The sequence below is a fragment of the Dreissena polymorpha genome, chromosome 1 (genome assembly GCF_020536995.1).
Source record: "Dreissena polymorpha isolate Duluth1 chromosome 1, UMN_Dpol_1.0, whole genome shotgun sequence".
Taxonomy (NCBI): Eukaryota; Metazoa; Mollusca; class Bivalvia; order Myida; family Dreissenidae; genus Dreissena; species Dreissena polymorpha.
This window is the reverse complement of record NC_068355.1, coordinates 129753192-129771169: the sequence shown is the minus strand read 5'-3', so window position 1 is coordinate 129771169 and position 17978 is coordinate 129753192. Positions and strand designations below refer to the sequence as shown.

General features: G+C 32.0%; 2 long non-coding RNA genes across 4 annotated transcripts in view; one reads left to right on the top strand and one right to left on the bottom strand.

The window, feature by feature from the left end:
- Positions 1-7405: 7405 nt before the first annotated feature.
- LOC127867133 (uncharacterized) lies at positions 7406-10677 on the bottom strand. Its single transcript, XR_008043313.1, has 3 exons — positions 10104-10677; positions 8542-8728; positions 7406-8128 (listed from the first exon to the last, which is right to left on the bottom strand). It is a non-coding gene; the product is annotated as an uncharacterized LOC127867133 (long non-coding RNA).
- A 6840-nt stretch (positions 10678-17517) lies between these two features.
- The window catches only part of LOC127867117 (uncharacterized), a 45367-nt gene continuing 44906 nt past the window's right edge, over positions 17518-17978 (top strand). For all 3 annotated transcript variants that reach the window (XR_008043295.1, XR_008043287.1, XR_008043302.1), the window contains exon 1: positions 17518-17713. This is a non-coding gene — a long non-coding RNA (uncharacterized LOC127867117). The remainder of the gene's footprint in view (positions 17714-17978) is intronic.

Sequence of the window (17978 nt, the reverse complement as noted above, 5' to 3'; positions counted from 1 at the left end):
TTTAAAATTCAAACACCTGCTCGCATACTAGCTGTAATAGTGTTTTTTTCTTCATAGATTTGTTTAAATGCGAATACGCGTTTTTTCGCTCATGCAGACCAACGGTAAATACGGCGACCTTCAACCTCGGCACACGATTATTGACCGTGGTATCTAAAGAACGGCGATAGTCTCAATGGTTGAGAGTCCTTCGCCGTTTTTAGCTTAACAGTTGAGCTCTGTATTCGAACAGAATGCCAAAATTGCGAACAGCGTTGTCGTCAGTGCGACGTCACTGACGTCACCATAAAAAATGTCTGCACCGGAAGGAGCGGCCTAGATGCCTCTAGTAGTCTGGAAAGTTTCGTAGAGATGCCCCCGTTTTTTGTGTTTTTTTTTTTCAATTTAAAGACAAATGCGTTCTCAAGCTCTTATTGAGTGTTTCTAATTAAATAGGTTTTCTTTCACTGAAAACGCGTTTTTTCGATCTTGTATGCCAACGGTATATCCGGCGACCGTAAAGATTGGCGCACGATAAAAGGTCGCGGGAACTAAAGAAATGGCGCTGGTCTTTTTGATTACCAGTCCTATTTTTCCGAAGTAAGTGCAACTGGCTGCTAATTTTTCCTTATTCAGAAGAAAAAAGGAACTGGGTTATCATTTAACAAAAACCTAAGTAGGAATGTTCTGCAGTACATATTTTGATACGCGACCTATATTTACAATGATTTTCATTGATTAATTGGTCTCTTTGGTCCATTTTAATTTATTTGTTTAGCATGGAAATGCCAGTTCCTTATTCGATTTGAATAAGGAATAAGGAACCAGCTCCTTATTCCCGATTCAAACCGAATAAGGAACTGGACTATCGTTATATAAAACTAAGTACAGGTGTACTGCAATTAAAGTTTTTAATACCCAACCTACGTTTAAAATGCTTTCAATTGATTATTTGGTTTCTTTGGTTCATTTTAATTCAGTTTTTTAATAAGAAAATACCAGTTCCTTATTCGATTTGAATAAGGAATAAGGAACCAGTTCCTTATTCCTTTTTCAAACCGAATAAGGGACTGGGTTATCATTACATACAACTCAGCAGCAATGTTTTGCAATATATTTTTTTTACATGTACCATTATTTCATTGACATTTAGTATTCTTTGGTTAATTTTTTATTTATATCTCTAATACAGTTCTTTGAGTTTTATCTGACCCTTACCTTTGGCCAATAATAAACGATATCTCATTACTAAGCATGTTTTAGATATCTCATTCCGTTTTCATACGTAAGCGGTTACGAAGGGATATGATTAAGGATGTAAAGAGATTTCAACACGTCACCATAAAATCAAGACTGCACCGGAAGCAGCGTTGAAGGTGCCTCTAGTCGACTGGAAACTTTCAGCGAGATGCATCAACATTTAATTTTATTTAACATTCAAACACCTGCGCGAATACTAGCTGAAATAGTGGTTTTTTTCGTAGATTTGTTTTAGTGCGAATACACGTTTTGTCTTCATGCAGACCAACGGTACATCCGGCGACCTTCAACCTCGTCACACGATTATTGGCTGTGGGATCTACAAAACGGCGATGGCCTCGATGGTAAACAGTCCCTCGCAGATCTTAGCGTAACAGTTGCGCTCTGTTTTCTTACCGAATGCCAATATTTCGGACAGCGTTGTCGTCAGTTCGACGTCACAGACGTCAATATAAAGGCGATAATGCACCGGAAGCAGCGGCCAGGTGCCTTTATTAGTCTGGAAAGTTTCATCGAGATGCCTACGTATTTTGTTTTTCCATTAAAAAACAAATGCGTATACAAGCTCTTATTGAGTGTTTATATATTAAAATTCATTTTCTATCTCCGAAAACGCGTCTTCCCGATTTTGGATGCCAGCGGTACATCCGGCGACCTTCAATAATGGCACACAATAAAAGATCGTGGGACGCGACAAAATGGCGCTGGTATCGGTGGTTACCAGTCCTATTTTTCCGAGTCAGTGCAGCTGGTTACTTTGTCATTGTTCACCCGCGAAAAAAGAACTGGTCATCATTACACATAAAAACTAGGTAGAAATGTTGTACAATACATATGTGCGATACCCAACCTATATTTACAATGATTTTAATTGATTTATTTGTCTCTTTTTTTTCCATTTTATTCAGAAAATGGCAGTTCCTTATTCAATTTGAATAAGGAATAAGGAACAAGATCCTTATTCCTTATTGAAATCGAATAAGGAACTGGGTTATAATTAAATAAAACTAAGAAGAAATGTACAGCAGTTAAAGTTTTGGATACACAACGTGAAAAACAATGATTGCCATTGATATATTGGTCTCTTTGGTTCATTTTCATTTATTTTTTTTTAGTAAGAAATCGCCAGTTCATTATTCGATTTAAATAAGGAATAAGGAGCCAGTTCCTTATTCATTATTCAAACCGAATAAGGAACTGGATTCTCATTAAATAAAACTTAGCAGCAATGTATTGCAATATTTTTTTTTTTACGTGTACCATCATTTCATTGACATGTAGTATTGTTTGGTTAATTTTAATTTATGTTTGAGTAAGACAATGCCATTTCCTTATTATCGTCTTAATAATATTTGTTGTCAGCGTATTTCGTAAAATAAAATAAACAAAGAAATGTGACAGAATATATCTATATAACATAATCAAGCTTAAATAACACACACATCTAAAAAATAAAATATCCGAAAGTGATTGTCCGAAATACAGGCTCCGGAATAAGGAACTAACTTATTTCTAATTCCTTATTCAGAGGCCATAATTTCGGATACTTTAATCGCATCATTCTAGCATCTGGACCTTACCTTTGGCCAAGACTATCCGATAGATGAGTATCAGACATGTTTTCATCATGTTGAAATCGAATAAGGAACTGGGTAATAATTAAATAAAACTTATTAGAAATGTACTTCAATAACTATTTTGTTATACCCAACCTACATTAACAGTGGTTTTCATGATTCATTGATCTCAGTGATTCATTTTCACTTATTTTTTATTAAGAAATCGCCAGTTCCTTATTCGATTTGAATACGGAATAAGGAATCAGTTCCTTATTCCTTATTCAAATCGAATAAGGAACAAGGATAAAATTAAATAAAAATAGTAGACATGTACTACAATACATATTTTTGATGCCCAATCTACATTTATAATGATTTTCATTGATGTACTGGTCTCTTTGGTTTACTTTAATTTATCTTTTTGGCAAGAAAATGGCAGTTCCTTATTCGATTTGAATAAGGAATAAGGAACCAGTTCCTTTTTCCTTATTGAAATCGAATAAGGAACTGGGTTATAATTATAAAAAAATAAATAGAAATGTACCTCAATAAATATTTGTTATACCCAACCTATATTTACAGTGATTTTCATTGACTTATTGATCTCTTTAATTCCTATTTATGTTTTTGTTAGTAAGAAAATGCCGTTCCTTATTCGATTTTGATTTGTTATTTATAGTAAGTACATTCCAGTTCCTTATTCGATTTCAATAAGGAATAAGGAACCAGTTCCTTATTCCTTATTCAAACTGAATAAGGAACTGGTTTATCATTACTTAAAACTTAGTAGAAATGTATTGCAATGCGTATTTTAAATATCCAACCTATGTATACACATGTATATAATGATATTCATTTTTATGTTGAACAATTTTGATCATTTTCATAGATGTTTAAGTAAGAAAATGCCGTTCCTTATTCGATTTTGAATTATTATTTATAGTAAGTACATTCCAGTTCCTTATTCGATTTCAATAAGGAATAAGGAACCAGTTCCTTATTCCTTTTTCAAACTGAATAAGGAACTGGTTTATCATTACTTAAAACTTAGTAGAAATGTATTGCAATGCGTATTTTAAATATCCAACCTATGTATACACATGTATATAATGATATTCATTTTCATAATGAAAAATTTTGATCATTTTCATAGATGTTCAAGTACGAAAATGCCGTTCCTTATTCGATTTTGAATTATTATTTATAGTAAGTACATTCCATTTCCTTATTCGATTTCAATAAGGAATAAGGAACCAGTTCCTTATTCCTTATTCAAACTGAATAAGGAACTGGTTTATCATTACTTAAAACTTAGTAGAAATGTATTGCAATGCGTATTTTAAATATCCAACCTATGTATACACATGTATATAATGATATTCATTGATATGTTGAACAATTTTGATCATTTTCATTGATGTTTAAGTAAGAAAATGCCGTTCCTTATTCGATTTTGATTTATTATTTATAGTAAGTACATTCCAGTTCCTTATTCGATTTCAATAAGGAATAAGGAACCAGTTCCTTATTCCTTATTCAAACTGAATAAGGAACTGGTTTATCATTACTTAAAAACTTAGTAGAAATGTATTGCAATGCGTATTTTAAATATCCAACCTGTGTATACACATGTATATAATGATATTCATTTATATGTTGAACAATTTTGATCATTTTCATTGATGTTTAAGTAAGAAAATGCCGTTCCTTATTCGATTTTGATTTATTATTTATAGTAAGTACATTCCAGTTCCTTATTCGATTTCAATAAGGAATAAGGAACCAGTTCCTTATTCCTTATTCAAACTGAATAAGGAACTGGTTTATCATTACTTAAAACTTAGTAGAAATGTATTGCAATGCGTATTTTAAATATCCAACCTATGTATACACATGTATATAATGATATTCATTTATATGTTGAACAATTTTGATCATTTTCATTGATGTTTAAGTAAGAAAATGCCGTTCCTTATTCGATTTTGATTTATTATTTATAGTAAGTACATTCCAGTTCCTTATTCGATTTCAATAAGGAATAAGGAACCAGTTCCTTATTCCTTATTCAAACTGAATAAGGAACTGGTTTATCATTACTTAAAACTTAGTAGAAATGTATTGCAATGCGTATTTTAAATATCCAACCTATGTATACACATGTATATAATGATATTCATTTTTATGTTGAACAATTTTGATCATTTTCATTGATGTTTAAGTAAGAAAATGCCGTTCCTTATTCGATTTTGATTTATTATTTATAGTAAGTACATTCCAGTTCCTTATTCGATTTCAATAAGGAATAAGGAACCAGTTCCTTATTCCTTATTCAAACTGAATAAGGAACTGGTTTATCATGACTTAAAACTTAGTAGAAATGTATTGCAATGCGTATTTTAAATATCCAACCTATGTATACACATGTATATAATGATATTCATTGATATGTTGAACAATTTTGATCATTTTCATTGATGTTTAAGTAAGAAAATGCCGTTCCTTATTCGATTTTGATTTATTATTTATAGTAAGTACATTCCAGTTCCTTATTCGATTTCAATAAGGAATAAGGAACCAGTTCCTTATTCCTTATTCAAACTGAATAAGGAACTGGTTTATCATTACTTAAAACTTAGTAGAAATGTATTGCAATGCGTATTTTAAATATCCAACCAATGTATACACATGTATATAATGATATTCATTTATATGTTGAACAATTTTGATCATTTTCATTGATGTTTAAGTAAGAAAATGCCGTTCCTTATTCGATTTTGATTTATTATTTATAGTAAGTACATTCCAGTTCCTTATTCGATTTCAATAAGGAATAAGGAACCAGTTCGTTTTTCCTTATTCAAACTGAATAAGGAACTGGTTTATCATTACTTAAAACTTAGTAGAAATGTATTGCAATGCGTATTTTAAATATCCAACCTATGTATACACATGTATATAATGATATTCATTTTTATGTTGAACAATTTTGATCATTTTCATTGATGTTTAAGTAAGAAAATGCCGTTCCTTATTCGATTTTGATTTATTATTTATAGTAAGTACATTCCAGTTCCTTATTCGATTTCAATAAGGAATAAGGAACCAGTTCCTTATTCCTTATTCAAACTGAATAAGGAACTGGTTTATCATGACTTAAAACTTAGTAGAAATGTATTGCAATGCGTATTTTAAATATCCAACCTATGTATACACATGTATATAATGATATTCATTGATATGTTGAACAATTTTGATCATTTTCATTGATGTTTAAGTAAGAAAATGCCGTTCCTTATTCGATTTTGATTTATTATTTATAGTAAGTACATTCCAGTTCCTTATTCGATTTCAATAAGGAATAAGGAACCAGTTCCTTATTCCTTATTCAAACTGAATAAGGAACTGGTTTATCATTACTTAAAACTTAGTAGAAATGTATTGCAATGCGTATTTTAAATATCCAACCAATGTATACACATGTATATAATGATATTCATTTATATGTTGAACAATTTTGATCATTTTCATTGATGTTTAAGTAAGAAAATGCCGTTCCTTATTCGATTTTGATTTATTATTTATAGTAAGTACATTCCAGTTCCTTATTCGATTTCAATAAGGAATAAGGAACCAGTTCGTTTTTCCTTATTCAAACTGAATAAGGAACTGGTTTATCATTACTTAAAACTTAGTAGAAATGTATTGCAATGCGTATTTTAAATATCCAACCTATGTATACACATGTATATAATGATATTCATTTTTATGTTGAACAATTTTGATCATTTTCATAGATGTTCAAGTAAGAAAATGCCGTTCCTTATTCGATTTTGAATTATTATTTATAGTAAGTACATTCCAGTCCCTTATTCGATTTCAATAAGGAATAAGGAACCAGTTCCTTATTCCTTATTCAAACTGAATAAGGAACTGGTTGATCATTACTTAAAACTTAGTAGAAATGTATTGCAATGCGTATTTTAAATATCCAACCTATGTATACACATGCATATTATGATATTCATTTATATGTTGAACAATTTTGATCATTTTCATTGATGTTTAAGTAAGAAAATGCCGTTCCTTATTCGATTTTGATTTATTATTTATAGTAAGTACATTCCAGTTCCTTATTCGATTTCAATAAGGAATAAGGAACCAGTTCCTTATTCCTTATTCAAACTGAATAAGGAACTGGTTTATCATTACTTAAAACTTAGTAGAAATGTATTGCAATGCGTATTTTAAATATCCAACCTATGTATACACATGTATATAATGATATTCATTTATATGTTGAACAATTTTGATCATTTTCATTGATGTTTAAGTAAGAAAATTCCGTTCCTTATTCGATTTTGATTTATTATTTATAGTAAGTACATTCCAGTTCCTTATTCGATTTCAATAAGGAATAAGGAACCAGTTCCTTATTCCTTATTCAAACTGAATAAGGAACTGGTTTATCATTACTTAAAACTTAGTAGAAATGTATTGCAATGCGTATTTTATTTATTATGCCACGACAGCGCATTTACGTTGGAGACGCTGACATGATATTTTAAAGTGTTATCGGATACCCATCCGATAACAGTTTTAAGCTCCGCCCATCAATATCCGTTTTAAAACTCCGCCCATATTTGGTTTACTCAATGATTTTTTTAGCGTTCCATGTTTTAGCCCCGCTCATTCTGAGAACTACTTTTTTGTAGGCGTGGTATGTCGCTTCTTTGATTTAAATGGAAACAAACAGCGATTCATATTTTATTCAGAAGTTAGAACATTAATAAACAATAAGTTGTTTTTTTTAAACAAAACTAACACTTTATTAAGTATATATCTATAGGGAAATATAAATTAAATGAGCATTAATCAATGGAAAAAAATTAAACAAATACAAAGGTGCACCGCTACCATTCATAAGCTGCAATTTAAAACAGTAATGATACAGTAAACATTTATCACGTAACACAAATATACTTAACACGTTTTAAATAAAATATGACAGATTTGATCAGTTAAAGAAGAATTTATGACAAATATTCACTAAACATCTGGTCTAAGATTATATAAAAAAAAATAACTAATTCTTTACAAATGCTTTCCTTTTTAGTGTCATTCATATAAAAAGCAAGGCAAACAGGTGAATAGCATACAAAATGAATTATCATTGACAAAGTAAAATAATTAATACTTGATTGAGATGCTTTGCGAATGCCTGTCATGCCTAATAATACATGACAATTTCAATTTTTAAGTGTCTGAAATCAAACTTTCACAAAAAAAATTATTCTATCTCCACAACCAAACAGGAAATTTGTGTGGTCAACCTGAAAATAAAATAAGGATTCCTTTAGAAAAAAAAAATCACCAAACATTAATTGCATAACTGCTTTAACCCTTTCAGTGCTGGAACCGAATTTTGAAGGCCTTTACAAACAGTTTGGATCCAGATGAGACGCCACAAATCGTGGCGTCTCATCTGGATCCAAACTGTTTTCTATTCTGATAGTAATCTTTGAAAAAAATAAAGAAAATGCTTATTTTACAAATTCAGCAGACGACATTTTAGCAGACGACAAATTTCCCAGCATGCAAAGGGTTAAAAATAAAAATCCAGATACATAATTTGTATTAAAATTGAAACTTTATAAATATAGTGACATATAGATTTATAACATGTTCAGATAAATCAATTACATAAATACTCTCAAAAATAAATTTGTCGAGAAAAAAGTATTACCTTTCCGACAAATTAATTAGATGGGTTGATGTGAAGCTGTGCCGGGATGCAGTTGGGGGGGGGGGAATATCTCGAGTTGGTTGAGAGGCAGAGAAAGACTCGGACAAGTGCAACTGACGAGGGTAGAACTGTGCCGCCAAGAATTTTGGTAGATATCATCACCCATGGAATGTGTGGTCGCAACTTTCTGCCATTAAAAGAAAAACATTTCATATTATAATAAAATAAAACAAATCCAACAGGAGATAACATTTCAAAATAGAGTGTTTTAATAACATTTTTATGGCACAACTTGAACAAATTACAACTTTAATAGACACAATATTATTAATACAAAATGATAAAAAAATAATTAAGAATTTCTTTTAACTTAAAATCTTTTTATTATGGATTATTTTTTTGCTTATTAAGGGAATAGGTGTTTGTTTTCCTAATTTGAGAAATTTGCGACTCAAATTTTCACAATTTAAATCAGTTCGGGACTCAAATTTTCACAATTTAAAAAAAGTTTGCAACTCATTTTTTCACAATGTTGATCTGTGGGCGACACAATTTTGAACAGTTTTCGACACATGTTTTCAAAAAAGTTGCACAGTGCGCAACTCATTTGTTCACAGTTTTCAACAGTGAATTTTTTTATGAACATTGCGTGACTCAATTTGTTCACAATTTTGAACAGTGTGCAACTCATTTTTTAAAATTGTGAACAGTGCGCGACTCATTTTTCCACCATGTTGAATAAACAGTGCGCGACTCCTTTTTTTCCAAATTTTTAACAGTGCGCGACTCATTTTTACAAATATTGAACAATGCGCAACTCATGTGTTTTCACAATTTAAAGAGTTTGTGACTTATTTTTTTGTAATTTTGAATGAACAGTGCCCCACAAATTGTCCCCCATTTTTGAACAGTGCGCAAATGATTGTTCCAAATTTTGTACAGCGCGTGACATGATTTTTTCACAATTTTAAACAGTGCGCAACTCATTTTTCCACAATTTTAAATGAACAGTTCATGACTTATTTTTTTGCAAAAATTTAGTTTAAACCTATTTATTTTAGCTCGATTGCATCGAAAGCCTTAGGCTTATATAAACGCTCTCGAGTCCGTTTCCTGGGCCTAGAACCAGTACTTGGTGTCTTTGGGGGAGATCTAAAGAACGCTCCCACGGTGGGGATCGAACCCGTGACCTCCCGGTCGCTACTCATTTTACAAATTTTGTACAGCGCTTGACTCATTTTTTCAAAATTTTATTTATGAAAAGTGTGCGACTCATTTTTCCACAATTTTGAAATCATAATGAACAGTGGGCAACTAATGTTTCCCACAATTTTGAACAGTGCGCGACTTATTTTTTCAAATTTTGGTACAGTGCGTGTCTCATTTTTTCACAATTTCGAACAGTGCGCAACTCATTTTTCCACAATTTTGAATAAACAGTTCGCGACAGTAGAACAACTGGCACTAATCATTGGTTCATCAGCATGAGAATGGGTGTTAAAAAATGGCACAAATAATGAAACATGTGTGTTTAAGCATGCATACATAACAATGAAACTTACCAACCACTCGGCCAGGAAACATATGGTGCAGAAGCTGCGGGATTCAGCATGCTCTCCCACTGATATTATGCAGATCAGTGGTCAAACTGGCAGTCAACTTATGTTGGGATTTCCCAATTGTAAAGATATTATTATTAACCTTAGCAATCTCCAAACACAAACATGTTCATTTATTGTCACTCAAACAGCAATTAATCCATCATGTCACCCTGACAGTCTCAAAACACGATGCAAAACCAAAGCATTTTCGTTTCGTCTAACACAAAGCTGGTAACGTCGCTGAATATTGCACAAAAGCAGCTTCATTGTGAAGTTCCAGCGACTCGAAATACACGTTCCCCACCCACTTTGACTTCGCACGTGAAGGCCTGTTTTTGGGGGAAAACTGTGAACATCTCACAACTAAACGTATATTACGGAGATGGACAAGTTGAAAAATAAATCACTCTTATCACTTCCAAATTGCGCACTACGTTAAAATCCCGTTCCATTTGATTATTGTATTTATTGTTTGAAATTTTCACTCTACACATTCGCTTTGAAAATAGCGGTTGGTGTGTACTCTTGCCAGTCTTGGAAGTACATGTCGAATGTGTTATTGTAAAAAAATTGGTATTGTGTTTTTAGTGCAGAAATTGTTCTTTTAAGTTTCGATTTCTCACTTCAGTTTTTGTATTATGTGCTTTTAATTTTGATTGATTGTTGCTTACTTTCGAACTATTTTTATGTGTAAATATATATGCATAGACGCTAGCGGATGTAATCAGGTTGCTACTAATTTGCATATTTATCAATGAATTTAGCGGTTGTTTGTTTTTGTTTTTTGTGTGAATATTTTCTTATTTACTTTAAAATGTGGCATAATAAATAGAATATATGGTTGGTGACTTTTGATATCATGTCATATAAGACTCGTCCGATATGGCGTGTGAAAAGGCTCGGCAAGCCTCGCCTTTTCCTACGCCATATCAGACTCGTCTTATATCACATGATATCAAAAGTCACCAACCATATATTCTCTATATATCCAACCTATGTATACACATGTATATAATGATATTCATTTTTATGCTGAACAATTTTGATCATTTTCATTGATGTTTAAGTAAGAAAATGCCGTTCCTTATTCGATTTTGATTTATTATTTATAGTAAGTACATTCCAGTTCCTTATTCGATTTCAATAAGGAATAAGGAACCAGTTCCTTATTCCTTATTCAAACTGAATAAGGAACTGGTTTATCATTACTTAAAACTTAGTAGAAATGTATTGCAATGCGTATTTTAAATATCCAACCTATGTATACACATGTATATAATGATGTTCATTTATATGTTGAACAATTTTGATCATTTTCATTGATGTTTAAGTAAAAAAATGCAGGTTCCTTATTCGGCTTGAATACGGAATAAGGAACTGGTTCCCGTTTCCTTATTCGGCCGCGAAAAAGGAAATTGAGTTTAAATGAAAACAAAAATTAGGAAATGTACTAGATTGCATTTTTATATCACATAAATGTTAAATAAGTATACAGGCTTAAGGTTTGGTTGATTTGAAGTTAGAATTCGAAGTAGATAATGCCGGCTCGGGTTATTCAAAAAATCCTATTAAAACGCTGAGAAGAAACATGAATATGTATCGTTATACACAAATTAAATGTATTCTTGTTATTTAGCTTTGATTTAATTGAGAATTGTTTGCATTATTTTTCTTTAAAAGCTCAGTCAAATATGTTAAGCGTGAATAAGGATTAAGGAACCGTTATTTATTTCTTATTCGAATAAGGAATCGTGAATAAGGAATAAGGAACTGTTCCTTATTCCTTATTCGAATAAGGAATAAGGAACTAGGAAAAAGGAACCAACTTACTCTCCATCAGATTTATCAAATATGAGAGTACATTTGTTAGAATGTTTTTAATACAAACCATTTTACAACATTTCCAAAAATAGGAAAAATGCCAAAAACGCCGTGTAAAGTAGCAAAAAGTTGTTCTATTAAGATTTTTTGCACTTGTAAGTTGCCTGATATAGTTGGTGATATGGTGCAATGTGACAATAAAACACATGCAAATTCAGGCCGACTTTGACCGCGATTTACAGGCTGACTCTGACCCTGCCATACAATATTTTTACATTGTAAGAAACTTTGAGGGTTCTTCTTTCCAACGGCACCATTAAAATTAATATCGGACGAATAATCATGCATTTATAACCATTTTTACCTTTTCCGGGTTTTACCTAAAAAATTTCCGGATATTTCCGGGTTTTATACCTCGCCGATAATGGTACGCCCAGAACTTCCTGCGGAGGAGTGTCTAGACTTAGACTCTAACTGTGAAATTATATGGGCCAAAGTTACATCAGCCAACGAAATTGTACTTGTCTGTGCATTCTACAGAGAACCAAAATCTAAATCAGAAGCACTCGATGAACTTAACAAATCATCATCAACCATACATAATAACCAAACCTACAAAAACATGAAAATTTTCTTAGGAGGTGACTTTAATCTTGGTGATATTAACTGGGAAGAAGGTGGTACTTGCATTGGCGCAAGGGACAAGGCTCAATGTTATAAACTAATTCAGATAACCTCTAGCAATGCACTTGAGCAAATCAACACTATACCAACACGACAAGGAAGGATACTAGACATATTATTTACAAGTCACCCGACACTCATTCAACGATACATTACCTGCCCCCTATTGGACTGAGCGATATTGATATACTATCAGTTGTTACGAGCATTAAACCAATTATTAGCAAGAAAGCCCCAAGAACTGTTTTCAACTACAAAGAAGCAGATTGGATTAAAATACGGAAAGATATGTCAGATTTTAGTGTCGTTTATCTTCAATCGGCTTCAACCAAACAAGTAGAAGAAAATTTGACTAACTTTAAAGATGCATTACTCTCGTCCATGGAAAAAACACATTCCTTAAAAAGTGCTAAAAGGTAAACCAGACATACCATGGATGACACATAAATTAAAACGCATGATGCGTAAAAACAAAAGCTGTAAAACAGGGCCAGGGATTCGCAAAGTGACCAAGAAACATTTCTAAAATATAGAAAAACTGTCAAAAATGAGTTACACACATCTTACTACAATTACATTAGTAGACTGACAGACCCAGAAAATGACAGATCTGAAAAAACGTTTATAAGTACATTAAGCATAGAAAACAGGACACTATGATCATAGGCACTTTAAAAAACAACGTACGTATTTGTGAAAACGCGAAATACAAAGCCGAGATGCTCAACGATCAATTCTGCTCCGTATTCACCAAAGAAGACCTCGATAACATCCCAAAGAAAGGTTTCTCACCACACCCATCCATGCCTAATATCCAAGTTACAGCACAAGGAGTGACAAACTGCATTAAACGGTCTGAAAGAAAAAAAGCAAGTTGTCCAGATAAAATGCCCATTATAGCGCTGAAGGAAACGTCGGAAGAGAAAACACCAATCCCACAGAACCTTTACCAACAATCACTAGATACCCATAAAATACCAAAAGACTGGAAGCAGGCCAATATAGTACCAATCTTTAGGAAAGTCGACCGAACAAAACCGTCAAATTACAGACCAGTTAGCCTGACTGCAGTTGTCTCAAAAATGCTAAAGGACCTTCCTATGGTATTTACATTTCGCAAGTGGTACGTTATGCCAGAGCATGTTCGTGTATTAAAGATTTTAATGATCGTAATCTAATATTAACTAAAAAATTGCTAAAACAAGGCTTTTTGTACCATAACCTAAGAAATAAATTTGCTAGATTTTACTCTAAGTATGGTGATTTAATTTCAAAATATAATGTTTCTTTAAAATGGCATTTAAATAATGGAATCTCTCATCCATCATTTTACGGAGATGTTTTGATGCGTGTCCGCAAATTAAAATATGTTAAACCAAATGTTCATATTAAACTTTTCAATTTAATTAACTTGTTTTAATCAAAAGGATACGCTGGTTATGTTCTTAAAAACACGCGTTTGATGGTTTTCGATTCACTATATCTTTCTTCCCTTAAAATTTGGAATCATTAGTGATATTATAGGCATTTTTCACTGTTGAATAAAATTGTGTCATTGTGTCGTATGAACAAATCTGCATGAATACTACATTATAGGCAGTTTTCACTGTTGAATAAAATTGTGTCATTGTGTCGTATGAACAAATCTGCATGTAAACTACATTTGGACTCAAATCGTACATCAAATCATTTCTGTCTTCAGTTGTCAAAACACCTATATACTGTTTGATTCCAATATTGTCGCTTTAACGCTTTAATGGAATTACCATTTTTATTCATTTGCTTCTTTATATTAAATCACCTTAACTTGTTTTATTAGTAGCACAGCCCCATTAATATTTTTATTTAGTACTGCCCCTGGAATTTGTTCACGTCATTATGTCATTGTGGATTTTTGTGACGTCATACGACCGACTTTCCCAGTTGTAATCTACATGCATAGGTCATTGGGTTTATAACGTTCCATTTTATTTATATTTTCTCTCTGATAGGCGTTTCTTGTTTGATTTAATTATTTTTATTTTTTTTAGCAGTCACATAAACAACCAAGCTATGTAATATGGAATTTTTACACCCATTATTGCTGCTTCTTCCTGTATTTGCGCGATGATTATCTGATATATTAACTCCATGATTCTATATTCTCAAATCTTTTCTATAAAGAAGGAATGTAGTTGACAATTGTTAATTGTTTTATTTGATCGTTCGTCAAAAAGTTGTAAGAACAGGGTCAGTGTCCGCCTGTTCCTCGGTAAGAATGGCAAATGCATTTGAGACGGGTATAATCGGTAGAGCAGGAACGTTTAACGGAGAACTGTTTGCCGTTATTTTCACAGGTATAGAGTCTTTGTATTAATATCATGCTTGGCAAACACTGAACATGTGTATGGAGCATCTTCAGGTTGGTTTTTAACAAGTTTAATTTCAGTGTCGCTCAAATTTAAGCACCCATAATGTATCCAATGAGGTTCATTCTTATGATTTACTGTACATTCAACACCAGTTTTTAGAGTTCTATTACACTTGAGACATTTAACCATATCGGTCGGTTTATTTCCGCTATTATTCGCCTTTGAGGGTTTTGAAGAAACATCACAGTGTTGAAACCGACAACCTAAGTTTTGAGTATTTTAGTAACTATTACGAAAATCCGGAAAATGATATTTATAAGCTCTTACAGTTGGTCAATATATATTTAAAAACATGTAAGACAATAACAGGAAGGGCGTTTTATTGTCGATGAATATATGATTTTGTTGTATACCTGGCTCAAGTGTTAAGCAATATTGAAGACATTAAACACTTAAATATCTACATCGTCCGATACTGCACCCAATGTAGAAAGATTGTATGCAGGCAGGGCTCTATCCGACATAAAAGTTTGTACCCGACGTTGAGTTTCTAGCCTTTAAATGATCGTTGTTGGTATTGTGACGTTTTTTGAAACAATAAAACGTGAATATATACCATAACCATGTGCTTAAATGATCAAATAAACATGATACATACTTTAAAAGTTTGGCATAGTAAATATTTTCTCAACTTTTTAAATTTTATATGAAATAAATAGTTGGTAACATCGATTTTGGATTTACCAAATTATCACTGTATGGTTAGTTTCACATAATTCCAAATTATAATTGAGCAGAAATTTAGGAATCAAGGTTATCATAAGTCACGAATACATTAATATAAATTCATTATATTATCCGCATTTAGTTATTTCCATAAATTCGTAAGTCGCGTGGTGTATTTACAGTATATGGCCGAATAGGGGAGGTTTAAACATCTGTTCGACAATTATGCCGACGAAAAGAAACGCAGAGAGGACAGTGAAATCGTGACAATAGCAACAAAATTCACGGCACGTATAAAATGTTTCCCGGATTAATAATATGGATGAATTCGTGTTATTTTGTTACCGGTTTTACACATTTCACATATATATTCCTAACACCTGACCCGATCTTTTTTAGAATGAGAGCAGCACTGTCCGAAAAGTATTTTTTCGGAATATGGGTTTCCATGGCAACGGGTTTGAAAATGGTGGGCACTATTTAAAAACAATGTCAGTCTGGTTGCATATGTAATTTTGATGTAATTTAATATACCATATTTATGAGGGATAAGTAAAATGTATTTTAAATTATATTGTTTTCCATTTTGTCCTCCTATAAGAGATACCATGGCAACCAAAATCTAATTTCTCCCTATTTTTTCACTTTGTTTATGGAACACATAAAATTTAAATCCTTCTTTCTAAACAATAGATGATTATCTGGTCTTAATCTTTGCTTATTAAATTACTCAACAATTATGTCAATAAATTTTGACACACATTTGTTTGCTATGGTTACCAGAATATTTATAAATAATGCCAAAACTCAGTAACTATGCTATATAATTTACTCACTTATCAGTGGTTAAAGAATCAAATTTTCCAATCATTGCCAATAGATTTGAGTGTATTCACTATATGAAGGTTTTGTATTATTATTCAAATAAATTACATATTTAGAGGACTGTTGATTCCCTTTTATTAATAAATATTAATGAAATTGTTCTGTGTTGCCATGGTTACCACCCTAAAATACATATTATTTTGGTTTAAAATGTTTTGTATTAACAGTGTAATTGAGTGTTTTGCTAAACCATGAATTTTATGATTTTCATATCGATAGAATCAAGTAGAGTAACAAAAATAGAGTAAATGTAATGTGGTTGCTAAGGAAATTCTTATTTGTTTCCATAGCAACAGACAAATATACACTCAAGTCAGTTGGCATTGTGATGAAAATACATCATCAGACACTTTTCATACATTATTGTGTGGAAGGTTTGACACAATTGCACACACAGCATGTAAGATCTGCTGTCGCTCAGTGGAAGCATTATATCACTTTTCAGGTTACGCATGCGCAATTAATTTCCTTCTATATTACATATAAAATAGTTGAAGTTCGATATCAATTTTTACCATGATCAAGCAATGACCCACTATATCATCATACATCATTGGAAAGATAAATGCATAATCTTTTGAAGAAATGGATGTTATAAATTCTATACGTTATAACTCAAAATATTCACCTTAGAATAGGCAAACCGGTTTTGACAGCTGTGCAGGCGACCATTTTGGGCTCAAATAGTATGACCTTATTTCAAAGCCGGGAACCATCAACAGAAAAAGTAGTGCCCAAAAATGGCTTTTTTTTATTGCTTACAAATATACCTTCAAATTGATACCTAAACATTCCATTTGCAATGTATTTTACAAATCCTATGCAGCATGCACTGAACAATGTGTGCTAAGTATCAAACTGACTGCATGTAACCCTGCAAACAGGAGTTCCGGTTTGGGGTTATGTGACCTTCATGTACAAACGCTACTGAGTTACTTCCTTTTGCAATATATGTAACCCTGCAAACAGGAGTTCAAGTTTGGGGTTATGTATCCTTCGTGTACAAACGCTACTGAGTTACTTCCCTTTGAAATATTTCACCATTTGTACAACATCAACGAGTTTACTGAATATCCAAGGAAGGATTTTCTCCCACTTCAAAGGGTAAAAATGTTATATATATATATATACTTGAATTGTACATTATTTCAATCAATGAAACTTCAGTGTTCGAACAAACAAGTTTTTGAAAGTATATGACATGAATAAATGATCTTAGAAAAGTGTAATACTAGCCGGTAGTAGTCGGAAAAGCTACAATTCGGATATTTTTGGTATAAGTATCTTTCTAAATGCGTTTAAAAGTTTATAATTGGAAACGATTTCTTTTACATAATTATCCTGGATTTTTAATGTTCTGTCAAGGATT